Genomic DNA, 22,669 nt, shown 5'->3' on the forward strand with positions numbered 1-22,669 from the left:
CCTTTTTTCCTTTGGCTCCTTCTTCTTCTCTTTCTTCTCTTTCCGCTTCTTCTCCTTCTTAGTTACTTTATTTTTGGCTTTACCAGCTTCATTAAGTGAAGAGGAAGGAGGAGAGGGAGAATCAGATGAAGTAGAAGGTTGGGGGGTAACTTTAGTATCATCTAGTTGCTGACTTGATTGTTCAGGAATCACAGTGTTCTAAACAACGGAGGTCGAGAAGAGCCATATTGGCAAGCCAATCGTCAATCCTAGAAGCGACAATGTGGCCATATGAGGTGCACCAACATCTCCCCAAGAGGAGAAAGGACTAGGATTTCCTCCAAGGGGAAATCCTTGGTTGGTGGACTCCATTTTCCTCAACCTAAGACCAACGCGGGAATAGTGATATTATTCCGATTAAAATAAATTTTAGATGCTTTGACACAACTTGTTTTTTCAATTTTTAAGAGTCAAGAAAAAACAAAAGATGACTCTAGTCGCCTTCAATTTTTAATGAGCCTGAAGTGACAAGTGCTCAGATGGACCTTTTCCTTTAAGGATTTTGAAAAGGAATGAAAGAGACTACTCTGGAAATCTAGACAGAGGGATTACCAAACCAATCGCAAAACTGCAGAATACTTTTTACGGTATGACAATCAATCTTCCCGAATGCTGTGTTTAGTGCATTGCGATCGATAGGGCGGAAGACACGGCTTCCTATGGATAAAGGATATAGCCTATTGTGGTCTCCCAATATATACTCTACAGTACGTGGGAGCACAAGTCCGTACTGGCACTTGTCGTCTCAAAGAGGAGGAATCACCCAACCAACAATGAAAGCGATAGTTACCAGGCTTTACGACGTCGGAATACGTCTCTAGCCTAGACTTCTAAATGTTGTGCGTTAGGTTCCAAAGCGTTTTTACATTCATTGAATTTATTTTACAGTTGATCTTTCTTAAGAAATTTTCCTTTCAGGTTCACCGCGTGATGTAGATATACAATTCCTAAAATGCAATCTAAGATAATAAACAATCGTTTAATCTTCTTTTTGTAATGAAAATCCTAGCTACTAAAGAAAGAGTGATGATATTCTTTCAACATAGAGTAGAGAGCACACACTAGATGCACTGTCCTAAATCAAACCAACAAGCAGTCTAAATGCAAATGCACATGCATGTATTTGTTTTCAGCTTTCTTAATGTGTGAATGACAAGAAGAATGCTAAGTACAAATCTGAATTATCTTTTCAAAGCGACAATACTAACAAATTTCTCTTTAAAAACGAAAGGAAGATAATGACGACACTTTGCGACTTTGAATTGAAAACTGCTTTCGACACTTGAAAAACTACTAATTCAAAATAAATACAAGAGTAACTGTATAATCGACCATCAAGAAAAATAGAATTCTTTTCTTTGACTGAAAACGGCACTTGCGACACTTCCAAATCAAAAGACGACAATTTAATTACGCTACTTTTTGTAAAAGAGAACTGTAAGTGGCGCACAATACATAAAAACATTCACAATTCTTTGTACTATGGAGGCGGAATCATGCAAAGGAAGGGAGTTTCCATAGTGGTATACTGATCACAGACAGAAAAACTCCTGAATAAAGCTGAAGAGAGTGAACATAGAAACCAAAATCTGGAAGCAGATGAGGTCTTATCTGATCAGCGCACTTGAAACAGGGAAAGTGCGATGTAGCGCACCTACTGCACACGGGAGGTGCGATGCATCCAGATTTCCAAGAGGAGAAAGTGCGATGGTTCAGGGACGAGATTTCAACTTGGTTCTTGGTCACAGTTTGCAGCTTAGTTAAGGGATTTAGGTCGAGCTAATGATAGTCAATAAATAGAAATCACAGGGGTTGATCTAATGAGGTTACTAGAGCCACCACTAGGGCAATTAGGATGTTTGCAAATCGATTGTTCAACTTATAAACAAAACCCGGAGATAGACTGAAGCAGAATTGATCTACTTTGAACTTGCATAGCAAATGAAATTCGAAGGCTAGCTGGCTTAACTTCAGGCTCTGTCTGTAAGTCTATAAAGCAAACAAATATAGACAAGCAAACAAGCTATTCGCTCCCCAGTATGGTTGCCATTTTGTTATCGGGAAATCTAGTGTCTATGCAGAGCTGCTAGTCCCACTAAGACGGGTAGCTATCTTAGAAACAAACAGATTAAAGTTACCCTCACTTTCCTTTATGAGAAGTAGATAGGAGAGGATCAAAGAATACCAACCTCAATCCTTTGCTTGTTCCTTCTCCTCACTGACTGGTCTTTGCCGCTTCTCCCTTGACCACTCCACTTCAAAGAGTACCTATAAAGTCAAAGCAGCATAATACCTTCAAAGTGCAGAGATCTAAAATCATAAACAACATAGGACCAGATATATATTGATTATACAAATGTATATACTATCAAACCTACAAGAATGTGGAGGAAAACTTGAATAACTTTATTAATATGAAGATTAGAAGAGAGGATTACAACCCATTGTTTTGACCCAGCGTTATCCTCCCTGCATGAAAGCCCTTCTTCACCTCATGAAAAGCTTAGATCACCCAACACTATGATATTCCACCAGGAAACCAACAACACTTCCTTACAAGATACAAAATTCCAGCCTCTGGATCTCTGGGATGAGGGATCCATATATAGATGATTGCAGGGAGGTGAGTCAGCTTCTGGGATTTTGATTAGTGTCTTCTCTCTGACAGTTCTTGATTCCACTTGGAGATTGATGATCTCTTACTCATCCCTGGGCGAATTAAGAGAGGCAAGTGTCACAGGAGAAGTTTTTGGAAGATTCCATGATCATCCACCTTGCAAACTGTCTCTGCCATTTGTCCATTCTTGCCCATTGCACCCTAGAGAAGGGCTTTCCAGTATGCATCGCACCTTTTCCATTGGGCAGGTGAGATGCATCACACCCTTAGAACTGAGCAACCTGTATGGTCCAGTTTTGACCAGTTCTGAGTAGTTTCCTGTGGAGAACTTCTGGGAGATGATGTAATCAGCTGACCTTGTTTCTTTAGGGCATGAAACAACAATTTTAGGGACTCAGGAGCCCTTGGTTTATGGACATACATGATTGGGGTTGCAGTGCCCAAAAATGTCTATAACAGGGCAGAGAGGGGAGGGGGGTAAGGGGGGGAGGTGGGTGAGGGAGAGGGGTGGTGTAAGGACCTGCGGTCCTTGGCACGATCTCCCGGTTGGTGTGATGGTTTGATTGGAAAATGAGTGAAGTGGAGAACAGATGAAGTGCGAGCTCTTGACTTAATGTGTGAAGGGATGAGTTAAAATGCGCACAAGGAAGGAGAGCGAGGCTTGTTTATATGGCGTGTGGAGCGTTGGCTCAACCCACGGGCCAACCTACGAACATAGAAAAGGCCGACACACATAATGAAGGATTTGCGATGAAGTAGGGGCATTCGAACATGTGGAGGACGAGTCAGCTTGGGCAGCTCGACTCGCCCTTCCACTCATACAAATACAACAATGCGTGGAGTCATTTGAGCATTGAAATTTCAGTCATCAAACTCGAGCAAAGGAGAAGTGCCAGTTAAGAAGTGAAGCCACAACAATAAGGGAAGGCGTGGCAAGGTAATGTGCTCGCTCTTGGGCAAGGCCGCACGGGATAAACCCACAGGTCTCAGTCTTGGGTGAGAGCACGGGTAGGAGTGCCCAATGTTTGGACGAGGAACGCGGGTGGAGACTTGGTGAAGTCGCCCGATGTGTAAACATAACACGGTGGAGTTTTGGTGAAGCTGTGCGAAGGAGAAACGAGGGTGTCTTGGTGGAGTCGCCCACCTGTCGTGCATGAAACAAGGTTCAGTTGAGAAGTGCGGTTGGCAGCTCGTGTGAGGGTGCGCCTGCCCAACTTGGGCAAGGAACTTTGGTTGGCACACGAAGGTGTGACAAGTTGTAATTTTGGCTAAGTATGAAACTTGGTGTTTCCTAAGTATACTTGTGAAGCTTTGTAATATTCGAAAGTTGATTAATATATATATTCAGGCATACTCATTGTTCAGGGAGTTGCCCCTCCCTTTATACTGTGCAATTGTGTTCTTCATTTATAATTGCTGATGATAATGAATGTGTATGGGTGTTCATTGGTATAAAGGAAACATAATAATTACTTGGTTGAGAAACACAAACTAAGTAGGAAAAGTGTTTAGGCGTAGTCCATGAACATAAGTATTGGTGAAAAGAAAGTGTTCAATGGTGCTGCACCTTGCCAAGAGCGGTTGAAAGACTATCACCGGCCTGGGGGCGTGACAGGTGGGGTGGGGGTGCGAAGAGGGAGGGGAGAGGGGAGGGAGGGGGAGGGCCGAGGGTGGTGAGGGGAGGTGGGTGAGGGAGGAGAGAGGGGAGGGAGGGAGAGGGCCGAGGGTGGTGAGGGGAGGTGGGTGAGGGAGGAGAGAGGGGAGGACCGAGAGTGTGGAGGCGAGGGGTGTGAGGGAAGGGCGGTAGGAGACGGGGGTGAGGAAGGGGATAGGGGAGTGGACGGGGGTGAGGGAGGGGAGAGGGGAGAGGTCGGGAGGGCGGTGAGGGAGGACGGAGGGTTGAAATTTCTTTTGAATGTGTTATTTTAATTGTTTTTTTTTTTTTTTATATTGTGTTTTTTAAATTGTTTTATTTTTATTTTTATTTTTTATTTTTTAATTGTGTTGATTTTTTTTAATGTTTATTTATTTATTTATTTTTTTTATTTTAATTTTATTGTTATTGTTATTATTATTATTATTATTATTGTTCTTTTGTTATTTCCTTTTTATATAATTTTAATTTAAAAAAAAATTCTTAAACTAACGAGAGATTTTTCGGCGTAAATCACATGATATTTCTTTTGTCGACGCGTTACGAACCAAATAGTGTGGTTCATCATCAGGACGATGTACCACATTGGTTGGTTCGAAATGCATCGATAAAAGAAATATCTTGTGATTTATGCCGAAAGGACGATGAACCACACTGGTTGGTTCAAAACGTGTCGACAAAAGAAATATCATGTGATTTACGCCGAAAAATCTCTCGTTAACTTGATATGGATCACAGAAGCCTCAATTCAATTATATATCTATATATATATATATATATATATATATACTTATTTATATATATTTTAACTTAAAAAAATGCTTTTAGAATTTTTTTGTGGATCAATTTGTTTTTCTTTATTTATTTTTTTTGCGAGTTAATTTTGGTTTTTTCTGTATTCAAGCTTCTGTGATCCATAATGAATTAAACAAAGTCTTGCGGTAGAAATCACATGAGAGATTTTTATTTTTTATTTTTTGTTTATTTTTATACATTTTTATAGGTTTTTTTGTTTTTGTTTTTGATTTTTTTTCCTGTTTTATATATATTTTTATAGATTTTTTTTGTCATGTTTTTTTATTTTTATTTTTATTTTTATGTTATTTTTTTTAATATATTTTTATGTTTTATTACTAACTTGTTTTCATTATTTTTATTTTTGTCATGCTTTATTTTTTATTTTTATGTTTTATGTGTTTTATTTTACATTTTTATAGGTTTTTTTGTTTTTTTTATATATTTTCTTGTATTTGATTTTTTTTGTCATGTTATTATTATTATTATTATTTATGTTTTATTACTAACATGAAAATCACCAACATTTAAAAAAAATTATCCGCAAATAATTCATTAGAAAATTTAAAGTGTAAAGACTAAGCCCTCTAAACAGAAAGGGTTGATGCTCATCAACACTTTTCAAAATCAAGATGAAAATCACTAACAAAAAAAAAATGTTCACACTTGATACATAAAAAGATTTAAAGTATAAAAAATAAGCCCTCAACACTTTTCAAAAAATCACTAACATTTGAAAAAATGTGTTAATGTTGCATCAACACTTTTCGAAATCAGCATGAAAATCACTAACATCAAAAAAAAATGTTCATACATGATACATAAGAAAATTTAAAGTGCCAAAAATATGCTAAAAAAAAGTGTATTTTGGCATCACCACTTTTCAAAATTGGGTGATTTTTTGCTACCTCAAAAAAATGGGTGCCAGTTCACTTTCTCGTTTGAACGGTAACTATGTTCTTTTTATTGATAGCTGGGGTATTGATTTCTATAATGATGTACACTTGACCATAGAATGTGTATTATAAACTCTTGGAAAATATGGGGATTCTTGGGTCATGATTGGTCATGTAATTTGCAAAGATTGTACTACAAGTTTGCAGAGGATGCAGGTGTTGGTTCATCACTTATTGCTCCGAAGAACAAGGGTGAAGGAGAAGGAAGTGTGACATGTCAGGACACTTATTGTGCAGACAATGTAACACAACAGTTTCAGATTATGTTCATGCTTTTGGAGGACCAAAAGCTCCTCAGTGGGAAGAAATGATCCAGTGGCTCCAGAAACGCTCAGAATTCAGAAGTGGCTCAAAAATAAAAGTTCTCATATTTCACCCAAACTAGGACCAAATCGTATTGCTCGTCATCCTGATTCCAACAACGCAAACGACACTCAAATCTGAGTTCGTATGCTCAATATATTCACGGTCAAAGTTTTGGTCAAACTAGGCCCAGTGGCAACTGCTAACGAGGCAACAATTTGAAAATTTCTGGCACACAGATTCCAACTGCCGGAACAAGTGAATTTGTGGCCTCTTTAATTTGTCCAACGACCCTTAAAAACCACCCGTTTTTTTAACTATATATATATATATATATATATCTATATCTATATCTATATCTATATCTATATCTATATCTATATCTATATCTATATATATATATATATATATATATATATATATCTATATATATATATATATATATATATATATATATATATATGGGGTGGAAAGTCGCCACCCCCCAATGACATATGGTTAAATTGTTGGGTGCAAACAAACTTGGCTAGATTTTGGGCAAGGAGTCCAAATTTTATCGGTATAGCATGCAGTAGAAAGGATGTCGTGGAGTGTGAAGTTGACCGCATAGCAGAGCAATGGAGCACAACGAGGACCACACAACAAACTCACCGTGCAGTATAGGGGCTTCATGGCGAAGCCCCTCCTTTTTTTGTAAAAGCATATAATATTGTAAAAGTTGAATGGCTTTGAATCATAGTCCCTTGTATTTTTGAAACCATGGTACTGGGTCCATAGTAAAGTAGCAATGTAATCCCTCAATGTAATTGTATAAATAAGGATGAATAATAAAGAAGGAAGGCATGATGAAAAAATAAATTGGATCCAGATATATGTTTATGGTTGTATTTTTATGATTTGTACTTCAAAGAAAGGGTCAAGGCTCCGCCGTTGAGTGTGCAGAGGCCTGGGTTTGCAGCTTAGTGCGTAGACCGTCTGCAGCTTAGTGCGCAGACAACCTACAGTTGTGTGCATAGGTGAAGAACTATTTGTTGTACCAAATTCTCTATTATAAGCAATAGTTCTTGTGGATGTAGTCCCACATTGGGATGAACCATGGTAAAATCTGTGTCTTCATGTGTTGATTTTCTTATTATCTGCACTTTATTTCAGTACTATGAAGTTTATGGATGTTTATGATATGTTTAAGTGATGAATGTAATTTTGTGAAGTAATATATAAGTGCGAAGTAGTTTATAAGTGTTAAAGCATAAGAAAATACAAAATTGCCACATTGCAGTATCCCTCAAGGTTGCAGAAACCTGGTTCTACAACCTCCCATAGTCATTTCAGGTGAGACTGCGATTTGCTTGCAGGTCGTTGCCGAAAGGGGCCAGTGTTTGAGGGTTTTGTTGGTGCCTAGTAAAATCCGAACTTCGGTTAGCCCATCCTAAGTCAACAAATGGTTTTGTTGCTGGGACTAGGATATGTTTGAGGGGTATGTTTATGTGGCATCCGTTGAAGAAAGAAATTTAGGATTGGGTAGAACAGAAGGAACGAGAATTTGTAGAATAAGAAAATAGAAGCCCTCGCTTGTCAACTGAAAGGTAGTTGGAGAAGTATATTTTTGAAGATCAATATGAAATCTTCTTCATTTCGTTTCATGTTGAGCTATATGAGTGGATATAAAGGTTGAATAAGAGAAAGGACTTTTCTAAAGGAGACGAACCTAAGGAGTGAAGCAGAACAGAAATTTTTCGAAGGACTGCGAGGTAAGTTCTTGAAATCTCTAAAACTTTGGATTAAGATGCTTTTGTGCAAAAGGGAATTTTACGAATGCAGTTAGATTATTAGTTACTTATGTTTGGGAGAAGATCCGAAGAAGAAACCGGAACAACGTGAAGTGGAAAAAGATATAGAATAGACACTAGGAATAGATCTCGTGGCTAAGATCCAAATACTTTTATAGAAACTGATTATAACCCTCTTTTAAGTGAGTCTAAAATTGAAGAAAACCGCCATGAGAACCCTGAAGTAACTTCGTAGTATTCACCCTTCTAGCTTGAAAGTTTTCCGAAGCCAGAATCAAGCAGTAATTAGGGTGCTTTTGTGTTTCCCTGTCCCCCTACCCTCCATCCCCCTCCCCTTACGAATCCCCCTCCCCCTCCCCCTCCGAGAAGAACTATGGCTAATGATATTAAGCTACCTATCTTTAAAGGGACTGGATTAGAGGATCCAGAGCAGTTCTAGTTCTTATGTGAAGCAGTATGGACAATGAAGCAGGTCCATGATGAAAATATAAAGAAAGCGCAGCTTGTCACGACATTCCAAGATAGAGCGTTGACGTGGTACATGAAGTATTCGAGCAATCAGATCAGATCATTTGTAGACATTAAAACAACATTGGTAAAAGAATTTAAGAAGCTGAAGTCTGAGTCTTAAATGTATCACAAAATTAAAAGAAATAAAATAAAAGCCTATTGAGTCTGTTTGGGAATTTGATCAAAGATTCAAGATATTATTGGATCAGGTGAGCTTCGAAATAGCTCTGCAACAACATAAAGAATGGTTTATAGTTGCGCTGCTTCCACATATAAGATTTCCTTTATCACAACAGAAGATAGAAACTCAAGCCGAAGCTTTAGAACTTGCGATGAAATTAGAATCTTCACCTATAGGGGATACCAATATAGGTATGCAGAAAATCCAAAGTCAGCTAGCAAATTTGACTCTGCAGATACAAGATATGAAGAAAAGTAAGGAAATCAGAGAAGAAGTGTGGTGTACAAAGTGTAAAGCAGAATGCCATTCTAAAGAACAATTCCCTCTCTTCAGAAACTACATGGCTAGTGGAGCACCAAATCCTTTGAATCCCGGATCCAGCTTATGGTGTGAGATATGTAAAACTAGAGGCGAACATTAAGTAGAAGATTATTATTTGTTGCAAAAATATGTGCAGACCCCTAGGAACCTGTACTGCAAGTTCTGCAAATTAGTGGGACATGATGAAAACAAAGGTTGAGCTTATGAAATGATGATGGAGCGAAGTGTCAATGCCTATAGAATGCAATCTGAAGGCATGGACATAAGGAACATGGACAACACAATGGTTAAGGTGGTTATCAAGGCCGAGGTTGAGGTGCGGGTCAAAGTGGTGGAGTTGGTCGCGGATGAGGACAAATTATCTGCTATAATTGCAGCTAGGCAGGTCACTTTGCAAGAGATTGTCAGGATCCTACTATGAAATGTAAGTATTGCAAATCAATTGATCATGTAAATGAGGAGTGTTCAATACTTATAGAAAAAATGCTGATGAGCCTAGGTATTGCAACAATGATGCTGCAACTCCCAGGGCTACCGGCTTTACTTATCAACCCGGGGTTCGTACAAATTTGAAGGTGACAATACTATATGCACAAGTAGAAGTGAAGGTCCTGCCTGTTGTCACTGTTTATAGAGTCAGAAGAAACTTTAATTCTTGATGGAAGGAGAGCAAACCTTATTCTAAGAGAGAGCTACTTCTATTGCAGTAATGAAGAAAAAAACATGAAAGGCTAAACTTGCACCATAACCTAACTTAATCAACCAAACAACTATGCTAAGAAGAATTGCTAATTTAACATTAACCTAAGGCTAATTATCTATGTGCAGAAGTAAAAACATGAAAACTAGACTAAGGGGTAGCAAAGAACTTAGGCTAAATCAGGTTTCAGGCAGGAAAAAAAGCGATCGGAGGTCGAATCTAGTGAAAGGAGGGTGTGAGGGAGCAACAACGCACGAGAACCATTGGATCAGTTGGGTGAAAGGTAATGAACGACAGAGATTTTATCGTGGAAGGTTACATAGGCAGATGGGTGAACAAGGTTGCTAACGGGATAGACGGTTAAGATCTTATCGTGTAGTTTTTTAGTGAAGGAATGGACAAATATGGGAGTAAGGCAGATGAACAACTAAGATTTGATCGCATTGGTGAGGTCAGGAGATGGATGAACAAGGGAACAAAGGAGATGAATGGATGAGATTTGATCGCGCTGGTGAGGTCAAGAGATGGACGATGGAGATTAGATCGCGGGCAAAAGAATGTGTGGAAATGGTGGAGCGGGTTTAGAGGGCGATAAGCTGTTTATCGCGCGCCCTTAAAGCTGTAAGTGGTTTTCTCAAATTTTACATGATTAGCCTCCCCGGGCGACATGTAGCATGGGGAAACCACCCATTTCGCATGCTCTCAAGTGGATAACTTTCGGACAGATTTCCACGCGATATGGTGTGATAACCGTTGGATCAGGTGGGGCTGATCAACAGTGGAGATCGGCCAAGCTAGTTAGTGATTGGTTGAAGCGACAACCGTCGAATCAGGTAAGGCATATTGATGGTGGGGACTTAAAGTTCATAAAGTGAATGGTGGACTCCACGCGAGGTAGCAATTGAAGAAAATGGTGAATCGAACGGTGATTGTGAAGGGTTGTTGGTGATCAGATGATGAGGAAGCAATGGAGGGAGAATGTGCTAGAAGCGATTTCAAAGAAAAAGAACAGAGAAAACCAGTGAGGGTACATAATGAACTGCATTCAAACAACGAATTCCATAGCCTACGCGAGATCCAGGCACTATTTTTTTGGGGTTGCTGGCGGGTCTCTGCCTCAGGTCACAGTCCCAGAGGAAGGAGATGAGGCCGAGACACCTGCGCACAACCTGATACTAATATTTTCCTCTAATCTGACTTGTGAATTAAAAAAAATCCACAAATGACAGTAAACTACAACAAATGCAACTACTGAAACAGATGAATAGAAACAAGAAGCTATTTAAATAAATGAACAGAACCAGAAAGCTACTTAACCAAATGAATCAAAACCAAAACTTCTTGAGCAAATGCATCAACAAACCATGAAAGTACTTAACAAATAGACATAACAAAATTCTATGCTAAAATAATAGAACAGTAAAGAGGAGTTGTGGCTGCTTGGGTTGGGCCCTAACCCAAGAGCTTCAGCCCTCGAAGTTTAACTTAGAGCTGGCTTAAACAAAACTCATCTTTATTACAGAAACCATGGATTATAGAGCAAGTTCACAAGTCTTTGCAGTTCAGAAATAAAATAGAGTTTTACAAATGAAGTCTGAATCCTAGTGAGGTCCTAAACCTCTCTATTTATACATTTTGAAATCTCTAACAACTTCCTTCCCATTAGGGAGGCTTGGCCTCTAACGACAAAAAACTGCTTGCTGTCCCTTTCACTTGCTTGGCTGTCTTCTTTAGTCCTCATGATGTGGCTGTTTGCACTCCGAGCTGATGGAGGAATATTTGAATGGAAGGGTAGTAGATGAGGAGGATTAACCTCCTATAATTCCTCTACCTTGTCCCATTCGAGTCTTGACCAAGGTATTTGCTATAGTTCTTTGCTTTTATCCTTTATACCTGCATTTCTCCTTGCTTTTATCCTTTATTCCTGCATTATATGCACATTAGACCACAAAGCCAAATATCCAACTCTAACTCATTTCATAAACAAAATATAATCAAAAGTATGCAATAAGTTGTGAGAATAGTTGGTTTGAATAAGCTAGGAGGTGAATTAAGGCTAATTAAGGCCCATATAATTACTCAATAATGAGGCTCATTAAATGCAAGAAAAGAAAAATCAATAGCCAACACAAAACATTCAAATGATGACTGCGAACCAATGACCGATGAACCTCGCATTAATATTGTAACAAGGAGTGGAGCTGCGACTGGAAATGATAAAGAAGATGGAAAAAAGGAAGTTGAAGCCACATGGGTAAGAAATACTATGGAGAAAACTCCCATGTTTGATATTCAAAAGGAAAAATAAGTATCTATGGAAACGAAGTGAAGCTTTATGGATGAAGGAGCTTCGAAATCTAGCACACAATAGAATCAGAAGAGTAGTTGCGATGTAGCATATTTGACAGAAAGCAAAGCTTTGGCAATACATTAACATGATGCAACATATAAAGTAAATACTTTAAAATACTTTCTTCAAACTTGTATGAAATTGTTGTGAGATCAAAGAGATGTCGAAGGACTTCAAGAATTGGTAAATTCCAGTGCATCTAAAGAAGTACCGCGGAGTGAGATGCACAAAGTTAACAATTTACATAGACAGAAGAGAACTGGAAAGGAAATGAGGCTTAGTGCACAAATAGGAGAATATGACATGGACCAAGTTATTTTAGATCTAGGATTTGAAGCTAATGTCCCGACAAAGAAAACATGGGAGTTAATGGGTAAACCAAAGTTGCAATGGTCACCTATTCGACTAAGAATGGTGAATCAACAAATTATTTTTCTTCTAGGAGGATTATTAGGCATTACAGTGGATATTGAAGGAGTGCACACTACTACTGATTTTGAAGTAATAGAAATTGTGGATGACAGTAACCGATATCCTGCATTACTTGGACTAGATTGGGCATTTTCCAGCATGGCTATAATCAACTTAAAGAAGAGGCAAATGATATTTGAAAGCAACAATATGCGAGTGATCATTCACTTGGATCCCTCAGAAGGAGAAAGGTCTACTGAACAAATTAAAGAGGAGTACAACACAGCTGATATAGATAACATCTATCAGACGACAACAAATGAAAAAGACTGTGTTAACCCTATTGAAGGCAAGTTGAGTTGGGAGCATGACAGTTCATGTGCTTTAGATTCAAAAGAAGAATTAGAAAATTGGCAAAACAGGTTACATGAAGTATCTACGAGGCGATGTGCAAGAGTTACTAAAGCAGTTCGATGTATGATAGCTGAGGTATGTGACTTACCTTTTTATGATGGTTTGGGTGATATAAATATTTTTCTTGAAGAATATGAAGAACAAGTACCAGAGTGTCAAATATTGTTAGTGTTGCATATAGCCCTAAGAGCTACTCCTGCTAGATGGTGGGGTACACATAAGAAGAATATAGGAACTTAGCAAGAATGTCGAAGGTTGATATGGATAAGGTTTATCAGGTAGAAACAGAGTTGGAAGATAAATATGATGGTCACGCTGATTCTAGAGAGCACATCCAGCTTTGCATGACAACATGGAAGGAGATTCCACGAGAAGAATGGGTGCATGGGTTCATCCATACATTGGAGACAACTCCTCAAACTTGGTACCTAGAAACAAAACTTTGGCATGGTACTGCGAATTGGGTAGACATGGTTGATGGGTTTATATTGACATTTAGCTTTGAAGATGATTTTCCATATATAGAGTCAACCCTTCAGATAGTTAAAAAGAAGATTTCTGAAAATAAAATTCATCTCACTTGGCAGCCTGATTGGGCTATGTAGCTACCAAATGTACTGGAATGCTACAACAACATTGCGAAAGAACATGCAGACCCTCGCAATATTGACATAGCAGAATCTGAAGGTTGCCGCCAAGAGAATGGACTTGAGTTAGAAATGCCTAATATAACAAAGCCATTGAAGACAAAGGAGGTGAATATAGGATCAAAAGAGGAGCTGAAGTTTACAATGATAGGAGATTGTTGGGATGAAGAAACAATCAGTAAAGTGACAGATCTTCTACATGAATACCAGGAGTTATTTCCCACTAAGTTTTCAGATATGAAGGACATAGTAGGAGATTTAGGAGTTATGAAGATTCCTCTAAAGCTTGATGTGAAACTAGTTAAGCAAAGACCTTATAGACTGAATCCAAAGTACAAAGAAAAAGTGAAGAAAGAACTTGACAAAATGATAGCAACTGGAATCATTGAACCTGTGGAAGAATCAGAGTGGGTAAGTCCTATGGTAGTACAAGAAAAGAAAACACAAGGAGAAATCAGGATTTGTGTTGATTTAAGGAAGTTAAATGATGCATGTCTACATGACCCATTCCCTACTCCTTTCACTGATGAAGTATTGGAAAATGTAGGAGGTCAGGAAGCCTATTCATTTACAGATGGATTTTCAAGATACCATCAGATTAGAATTGCACCAGAGGATTGACATAAGACCACCTTCACTATAGAATGGGGTTCATATCAGTATATAGTGATGCCTTTTGGACTGAAGAATTCCCCTACCATATTTTCAAGAGTGGTGGTTGCAACTTTCAAAGAATATATTCACAAGTTTTTAGAAGTATACTTCGATGATTGGACAATATTTGGGTTATTGAAGAAACATGTTGCAAGCTTAAGACTGATGCTCGACACATGTAGGCAATATCAGATTTCTCTGAATATCAAAAATTACATATTTTGTGTACCTTTTGGTATATTTCTAGGACATATTGTTTGCAAGCAAGGATTGAATGTGGATCCTGCGAATATTTCTATTATTGTGAATTTAACCTCACCAAAGACAGTGAGACAACTTCACACCACATTGGTACATACATGATATTGCATAAAATTTATCAAAGGATATGCACAGATCACTGCACCTATGGAAAAATTGCTAAAGAAAGATATAACATTCCTATGGAATGAAAAATGTCAAAAAAGCCTCAAACACTAAAAGAAAAGATGGTAATTACACCTATCTTGGTTTTCCCAGTCCAGAATAAGGAGTTTCATGTTCATGTGGATGCTTCATGCATAGCTTTAGGAGTGGTATTGGCACAACCAGGTGCAAGAGAAATCGATCACCCTATAACTTTTGCAAGTAGGAAACTGTCTAAAGCAGAGAAGAACTATACAACTATAGAAAGGGAAGGACTAGCTATGGTATATGATTTACAGAAGTTTAGACATTATTTACTGGGATCACATTTCAAGATGTTTACAGATCACTCTGCACTAAAGTATTTGGTCAATAAGGCTGTTTTAGGAGGAAAATTTGCAGATGGCTATTATTATTTCAGGAGTATCAATTTGAAGTTGTTGTTAAGCCGGGAAGACTAAATGCTGGACCTGATCATTTGTCAGGGTTGGGAACAGGAGAAGAACCAACAATTATAGAGGATAATCTTCTTGATGTGTAGCTATTTGCGATCATAATAGCAAATGATCACTTGGCTGATATTATTCAGTTCTTAACCACAAGGATAGCTCCTTCAGAATACACTACGCTTGGTGGTTGAGGCAACATGTTTGTCACTAATAACAAGACATTGGTATAAGATGGGACCAGATGAAGTACTGCGCAGGTATGTTACTGAGCACAAAATACATATAATTTTAACAAAAGCTCATAGTGGTGCAACTGTTGGACATTGTGCAAGGAAATCTATTGTGTAGAGAATTTTAAGAGCATGATTATGGTGGCCTACACTACACAAAGATGCAAAGGAGAACTTTCGAGCTTGTGATGTCTACCAAAGAACAAGAAAACCTTCAAGAAGAGATGAAATGCTACTAGTGCCACAAGTAACATTGCAGGATTTTGATAAATGGGCTATTGATTTTGTTGGACCTATCAATCCATTAGGAAAAAGGACTGGTGCAACATATATAATCACTGTGAATGATTATTTGACAAGGTGGGTCGAAGCACATCTAGTGAAGAATTGCAACGCATAAACTACTACGAAGTTCATCTTTGAATACATACTGTCCAGATTTGGGTGTCCAAAGATATTGATAAGTGACCAAGGGTCACATTTATTGAATATGTCCATTGAAGCATTAACTGAGGAATTTTAAGTTTACCACCAAAAGAACACTCCTTATCATCCTCAGGAAAATGGAACTGTGGAAGCATTCAATAAAATTTTGGAGAATGCACTGACCAAGGTATGTAATGTAAAGATGGATGACTAGGATCTTAGGATTCCAATAGTATTATGGGCTTATAAAACTACATGAAAAAAGTTAACAGGTCAGACACCCTTTAGGTTGGTTTATGGGACAGAAGCTGTGATGCCCATGGAATACATTGTCAATAGCCTAAGAATTGTAGATTTTACAAATATGGCAAACCTCGACATAATGGAAGAAAGGATGTCACAATACTTCCTCAGGAAGAAGAAAGGTTTATAGCAGGATTTCATCAACAAGTACAAAAAGCAAGAGAAAAGGTTTGGCATGATAGACACATTCAACAAAAGAAGTTTTAGGTAGGAGATCTTGTTCTCCTCTATGACTGTAAGTTTGTGAAATTTCCAAGGAAATTCAAAACACACTGGTTAGGCCCATATGTTATTAAGTATATTACTAATGGAGGCGCAGTGCAGTTAGCGAAGTTAAATGGAGAATTAATTCAGGGAAAAGTAAATGGCAGTAGGTTGAAGTTGTACAGGGAAAACCCTACCCCTGCAGCTTCACCCTAAAGAAGAAAGAAGGAAAGTCTTAGTGACACATGCAGTTAAAAGTGGGCACTTGACTATAAACTACACTGCAGAGGGAGCTTCGATGAAGAAAGTACTTTGCTACAATCGGGAATATGTCAAAGTTCGCAGGAAGCCACGACGTAAGACAAAGGTCAGCCTGATCCAGATTTAAACAAGAACGCAACAAATTACAGAGACATAAATACATATATGCAGCAGAAATAATACTTCATTTCATTAATATAAAATACTGAAATATGCTTACAAACAGAAATGGAAATAAACCAGCTAGGGCAATCGTAGCTTTATCTCTAAGAAGAGATGTGGTGGCTACATGCCTATGAAATGTGTTACAATGAGGCTCAAGGGCCAATTTATTGTTGAGAAAAATGGAAAACCCTAAAAATCCAAAAACCTAACCCTAGGAGATGAAACACCAAACCGTGGGCCTCGTTTCAGGTAAATTGGTACATCAACTTCCTGAGGTTGTAACTTTGGCATACGATCTCCATTTGATGCGCACAATAGCTCGTTAGAAATATCTATTCGAGGACTACAACTTTGGGAAGAGCAACATCGGTCTATGACACATGTTGCTGCCGGTTTTCCCAAAAAACGTTGTTTAGGGCCTCAAAACAGCTCCGGAAGTTCAGGACCCGAAAAAACTGCTAAAATTAGTAAATTGTGCTACAATTAAGAAAATTGAAAAACTAAAAGAGATAGTTGTGGGGGTCCAAGTGGGATAGGTGGGTGGCCACCAACATCCACTTGGATCATTCCTCCCCCCTTAGGAAGCAATGGTCCTTATTGCATTGAGTTCATCCATTTGCTGAACTTGGTCCCTGGTGAGCTGTTCTATAATCTCTGATGTATCCCGTACTGGTGCGAAGCATGGTAGAGGGCGGTCCACATTGAACACTAGGTGCAAGTGAAGGAATGGGGGAATTCTATGCTCTGAAGCATTGTTCCCCACAACCTTGGTACTAGTGTAAGGACCATGTCGCTTCTTGTACTTGTCATTTTTCAGAATGGAGCGGTGATATATCGACCTGTTGGGTAGAGGTGCTCTGGGAGTTATATCAAATGAATGCTTGACCTAACAATGAAACAATACCCCTGTGGTTGGGGAGAATATGTTTCTGTGTTCTTTCATGACCATATCCATCTGCTGTTGCTACTGCATGGAGGAACACTTCGCAGGGGTCATGGATGTGGCGACAATCTTCCCCTTACTTTGGGCGCGAACCAGACAGAAAATGAATTTCCTAGTCTGGGAGATAAGCTTGCTGCATTTCTTAGCAGTGATCAAAGAGGTGGCAGTAGGTGGGGCTACCTCCGGTATCTTGTATAATGAATTACACAAGGAAATAATAACAAAGTGAGGCCTCGACTCATACACAACATGTCGCCTCCACAAGTATGGCTGGCCTAATAATAGATCACAAACATCCAGAGGTGCAACATCACACAATACGTCGTCTATGAAGGGATTGATGTTGTAGGGAAGGAAACACTGCTAGTGAACTCAGAGATCTCGTACTTGGTGAAGCCACCCAATGCTATATGATTGAGGGTGTGGTATGGTTGGTAGTCCCAGCCACTTCACAACCTCTACTGAAATGAGGTTCTTTTGGCTACCATTGTTGACAATGAATTACAGTGGCGAACCCTTCACCCACATATGTGAGTGGAAAAGACGTTCTCCCTCCTCTAGATCTTCGGGCTCATTCTTCTGGATCTTGGCAGTGGCAACAGTGGCGTTGGGCTCCACATCAATGATCTACTTCCCTTTGCCATTCCCCTTGTCGGGTTCTGACTCATGGTCGGAACATGCACATGATACAGAAGCCTTCAAATTGGTTACCAGCGACTGCTTGGTCCAACACTCACTTGTGTTGTGAGTTGGGCTCTCTCACACCACTTTCCTATGTCCTTCTTTGACTTCGTGGTGTTGTTTTTTTCTTGTGGCTTTGATGGGTTGTCTTGGGTCACCTCGCCTTGGCGTTGTCCTTTGTTCTTCGGTTTCGCAAATCCAAAGTCTCGCTTCTTTTGTTTAAACTTTTTCTCGATTTTGACAGCGTATCGGTACACCGTACTGAGCGAGGAGATGTTCAGGAACTCCATCTCTTCCTAGATGTACCTGTGTAGGCAACTGCAGTATTTGAGTACCAAGTGTAGTTTAAAGTCCTTGATACCCAACTGTGTGCAAAGGGTATGAAAAATGTTTGTGAACTCTGGAGCATCTTGGTCCCTTCCCTGTCGTAGAGAGGACCACTTTATGTTACTATTTATCCTCGTTGCTTTTGAGAGGGTAGTACTACTCCTTGATGGCATCCCAGAATGAATTCCAAGTGGTGCGGCTAAAAATAGTGAGCCAGTAATTTCATCCTTTTGCTTGCAGTAGGTTTCCCACCAATCCTTGACGTGGGGGGCTGCTTTGAGAAGAGTGAAAATAATCTTTTCCCGACTCGAAAAATCATGAACAGAAAAATACCCTTCTAGAAAATTTAGAGATTTATCTAAGACATCTGTGTCTATTTTACCCTCGAAGATGGGGATTTCAAAATTAACTTGTACCTTAAAGGGTGTGACATTTCCAGAGTAGCTGTTGGAAGCCGAAAAAACATGACAAGAAGCATGCCAAACCTGTGAAACCTCAGAAGCAATGTTAGGCCCCTATACTACTAGTGTAACCCCTTATTGTTATTAGTACAACCCACTTATTATATTGATGTACCCATGTAGTGCCCATATTGTTACTATTGTGCCACATAGAAGCCCACTATTGTTATTGTTGTGCCCTACAATATTATTGTTATGTAGGCTTTGATTGTATTGGGACCACTTAGACTCCTATATATAGAAAGGAGGTATTTTCATTTGTATCATCCAAGAATTGCTCATTTATGTAATGTAAAGGAGGTTGCGCCCTCGAAGAGGCTGAATTCTAAGGCGTTGATCTATCTTTTCTATCTTTTCTTGAGCTGGTTTCATAACATTTGGTATTAGAGCTTTGGATTCTAGGGTTTCGCTGCTCCAAACAGGTCATTGTGGAATTTTCGCTATAACGTTTTTTCTGTGATGTTTCAGAAGTCGAAAAAAAAACCCATTTGAGAAGAATTGATGCTGAACCTTGGGTCAGAATTTCAGAGATTTTCGCATGATATTTTCGGAGATATGATCTGAGGAAGTTGGCCTTTTGGCAGACTCCTGAATTACATTCAAACAGGTGACCTGGGGAAAAGCGTCATAACTTTTTCTCTGAGGATCGGATTAAAATTTCGTAAAAAGGTACAGAAAGAGGACGGACTGTAGTTTTCTTTTATGTATTTTCAGAGTCAAAGGTTGAAGCAGTGACTCGTGGCATGTCGTACAAGTTCGCTCTACTGAACCAGTCTAAAAGCAAGTCACTGTGGGAGAGTTCACCTAAATTTTTCTTGGAGAATCAAATTTGGATCAGACTGGTGGCATTGGAAAGAGGACACAGAGGGCTACTACAGGTCACAATTTCAGAACTTAAAGATCCAAAAGTACAGAGTTACAGTTGTTTCAAGGTCGAGCTCCTAAAATCAAGAAAAAGCAAGATGAGGAAGTTTGATGGCAAGGATCCGGTAAATTGGATACTTCAGATGGAGCAATATTTTGATCTACATGGTGTACAACTGTTACAAAAGGTATGTATTGCATCTTCATATTTAGAACCAGATCAATTTTTATGGTACAAAGGGCTTTGTTCTCGTAAACAACTTGTTACGTGGTCAATTTTCATGGAGGAAATGATAGCACATTATGAGGATACAAAGAGCAACACCTTCTTTAGAGCAACACCACAACAATTGGAAAGAGTAAAAGGGCTTTGTGACATAGTGGAAAGCAAAATTATGGAAACCAAGAAGTGTACCCCTCACAACTATAAAGATGGAAGTGTTGTTTCTCCTAGCCTTCCACAACCTACAAGGGTTACACCACAACAATTGGAAGAAAAAAGAGAAAAAGGGCTTTGTTACAATTGTGATAGAAAATGCACTAAAGGTCATAAGTGTGCTGAGAAGAAATTATTTTACATAGAATATGAAGAGGAGGAAGAAAAGGATCAAGAAACAACAAAAGAAGAAGATATACGCCAGGACCCCACCCCAGAGAAAGAAGAAATGAATCAGACGATATCTTGTAAAGCATTGGAAAGAATTACCACTCCTCAAACTCTCAAGATAGAAGGATATATCAAGAAGAAAAAGGTGCAAGAAGTGAAAGATCACATCGAGAAAGAAGAAATGAATCCGACCATATCTTGTAATTCATTGTTCGAAATTACCACTCCTCAAACTATCAAGATAGAAGGACATATAAAGAAGAAAAAGGTTCAAGCAGTGAAGGATCACATCGAGCATCAACAACAAGTTCTCCAACTTTTAAAGGATAACGCCACTTCAGTGCAAAATCAAAGGAAACAACAGGTAGATCAACATCATAGTGAAAAATGTTTTGATGTAGGTGATTGGGTATTTTTACTGCTACATCTCAAGCAAGCTATTTATGAGAAGGAAATGTTGGCAATACTACATGCACTTAAAAAATGGCGACCTTATCGAATGGGAAGACTCTTCAAGGATGAGGATGTGGAAGCATTGTTTTGTGCTATTTATATTATCCAACCAGATTGGATAAACGAAGCAAGAGATGAATGGAAGAAGGACGAAGAAGTATGGCCACTTATTCAAAAGTTGCAAAAGATCCCAATTCAAACAATATTGCCAGAAATTGAAGAGGAAAGAAAAATCATATTGGAACCAGGAGCAGTCACAGAAACAAGAACCCGACAGCTATGAAATCGATCAATTTCAGAGTATCTCATCAAGTGGAAGAACTTACCCGCTGAAGATTCCACATGGGAGGACAAGAATCTTATACAGAAGCATCAAGAACTACTCAAGCATTGAGGACAACGCTTTTTGAAGGAGAGGGGCATGTTAGGCCCCTATACTACTAGTGTAACCCCTTATTGTTATTAGTAAAACCCACTTATTATATTGATGTACCCATGTAGTGCCCATATTGTTACTATTGTGCCACATAGAAGCCCACTATTGTTATTGTTGTGTCCTACAATATTATTGTTATGTAGGCTTTGATTGTATTGGGACCACTTAGACTCCTATATATAGAAAGGAGGTATTTTCATTTGTATCATCCAAGAATTGCTCATTTATGTAATGTAAAGGAGGTTGCCCCCTCGAAGAGGCTGAATTCTAAGGCGTTGATCTATCTTTTCTATCTTTTCTTGAGCTGGTTTAATAACAAGCAACCTGAGTAGGTCAATATTGGTGAAGAAGAAGTGGAGGAAATATAGGCAGAGGAAGGTGGCATAGTGTTCATCTCGCCTCTGCCCTCATACATTGCACCGAGGAAGCCAAGTGCCAAACCAGTAAAGGATTCCAAAGACGCGAAGTATGGGACATTTTCAGGAGAGATTTTAGGGAAAATTTCATTATGATTTTAATGATAGGAAGAAGTACCCTCAATTCACACCATTTCGATACTTGAAGCAAGCTCACTACCTAGAGAGGGGAGTGACGAGATTGGAACCACAATGGTGGGCAAATGTGTTGGTGCAGTCATCACTGCTTAATATGTCGAATGTGCTGCACTTCGATAGAAGTTCAACAAACACAGAGTGTGTGCGACAATTGTTGGTACTAATACATGATGGATACCTATGGATGGGGAATAAGATCCCCATAGACCAAATTTTGATATTGGGGGTCACAATACTACCATACCAAGGGTGGAACCCCATGGAGGAGTTCATGGGAAAGGATTAAGATTGCACTTTAGCGGACAATATGAAGACGAAGTACAGGCTGATCAAAGGCAAAAGGGGCTATGACATAAACTCGATCGAAAACCAAGCAGTCTGCTTCGCCACACACATTTTGGTCGGAAATATTATGTGGAAGTGTCGCGTAAATGAAGTTCCTGCGTCGGTCGTGTCTTTAACTGTGCAATGCACAAATGGAGTCCAGTATAACTGCGCTGGATACTTATGCAATGAATTCTTGGATGACTGCCGCGAGGTCCATGAGAAAGGTACATA

The sequence above is a fragment of the Pinus tabuliformis genome, chromosome 5_2 (genome assembly GCF_031772625.1).
Source record: "Pinus tabuliformis cultivar Carrire ecotype Pingquan chromosome 5_2, CPIR1, whole genome shotgun sequence".
Classification (NCBI taxonomy): domain Eukaryota; kingdom Viridiplantae; phylum Streptophyta; class Pinopsida; order Pinales; family Pinaceae; genus Pinus; species Pinus tabuliformis.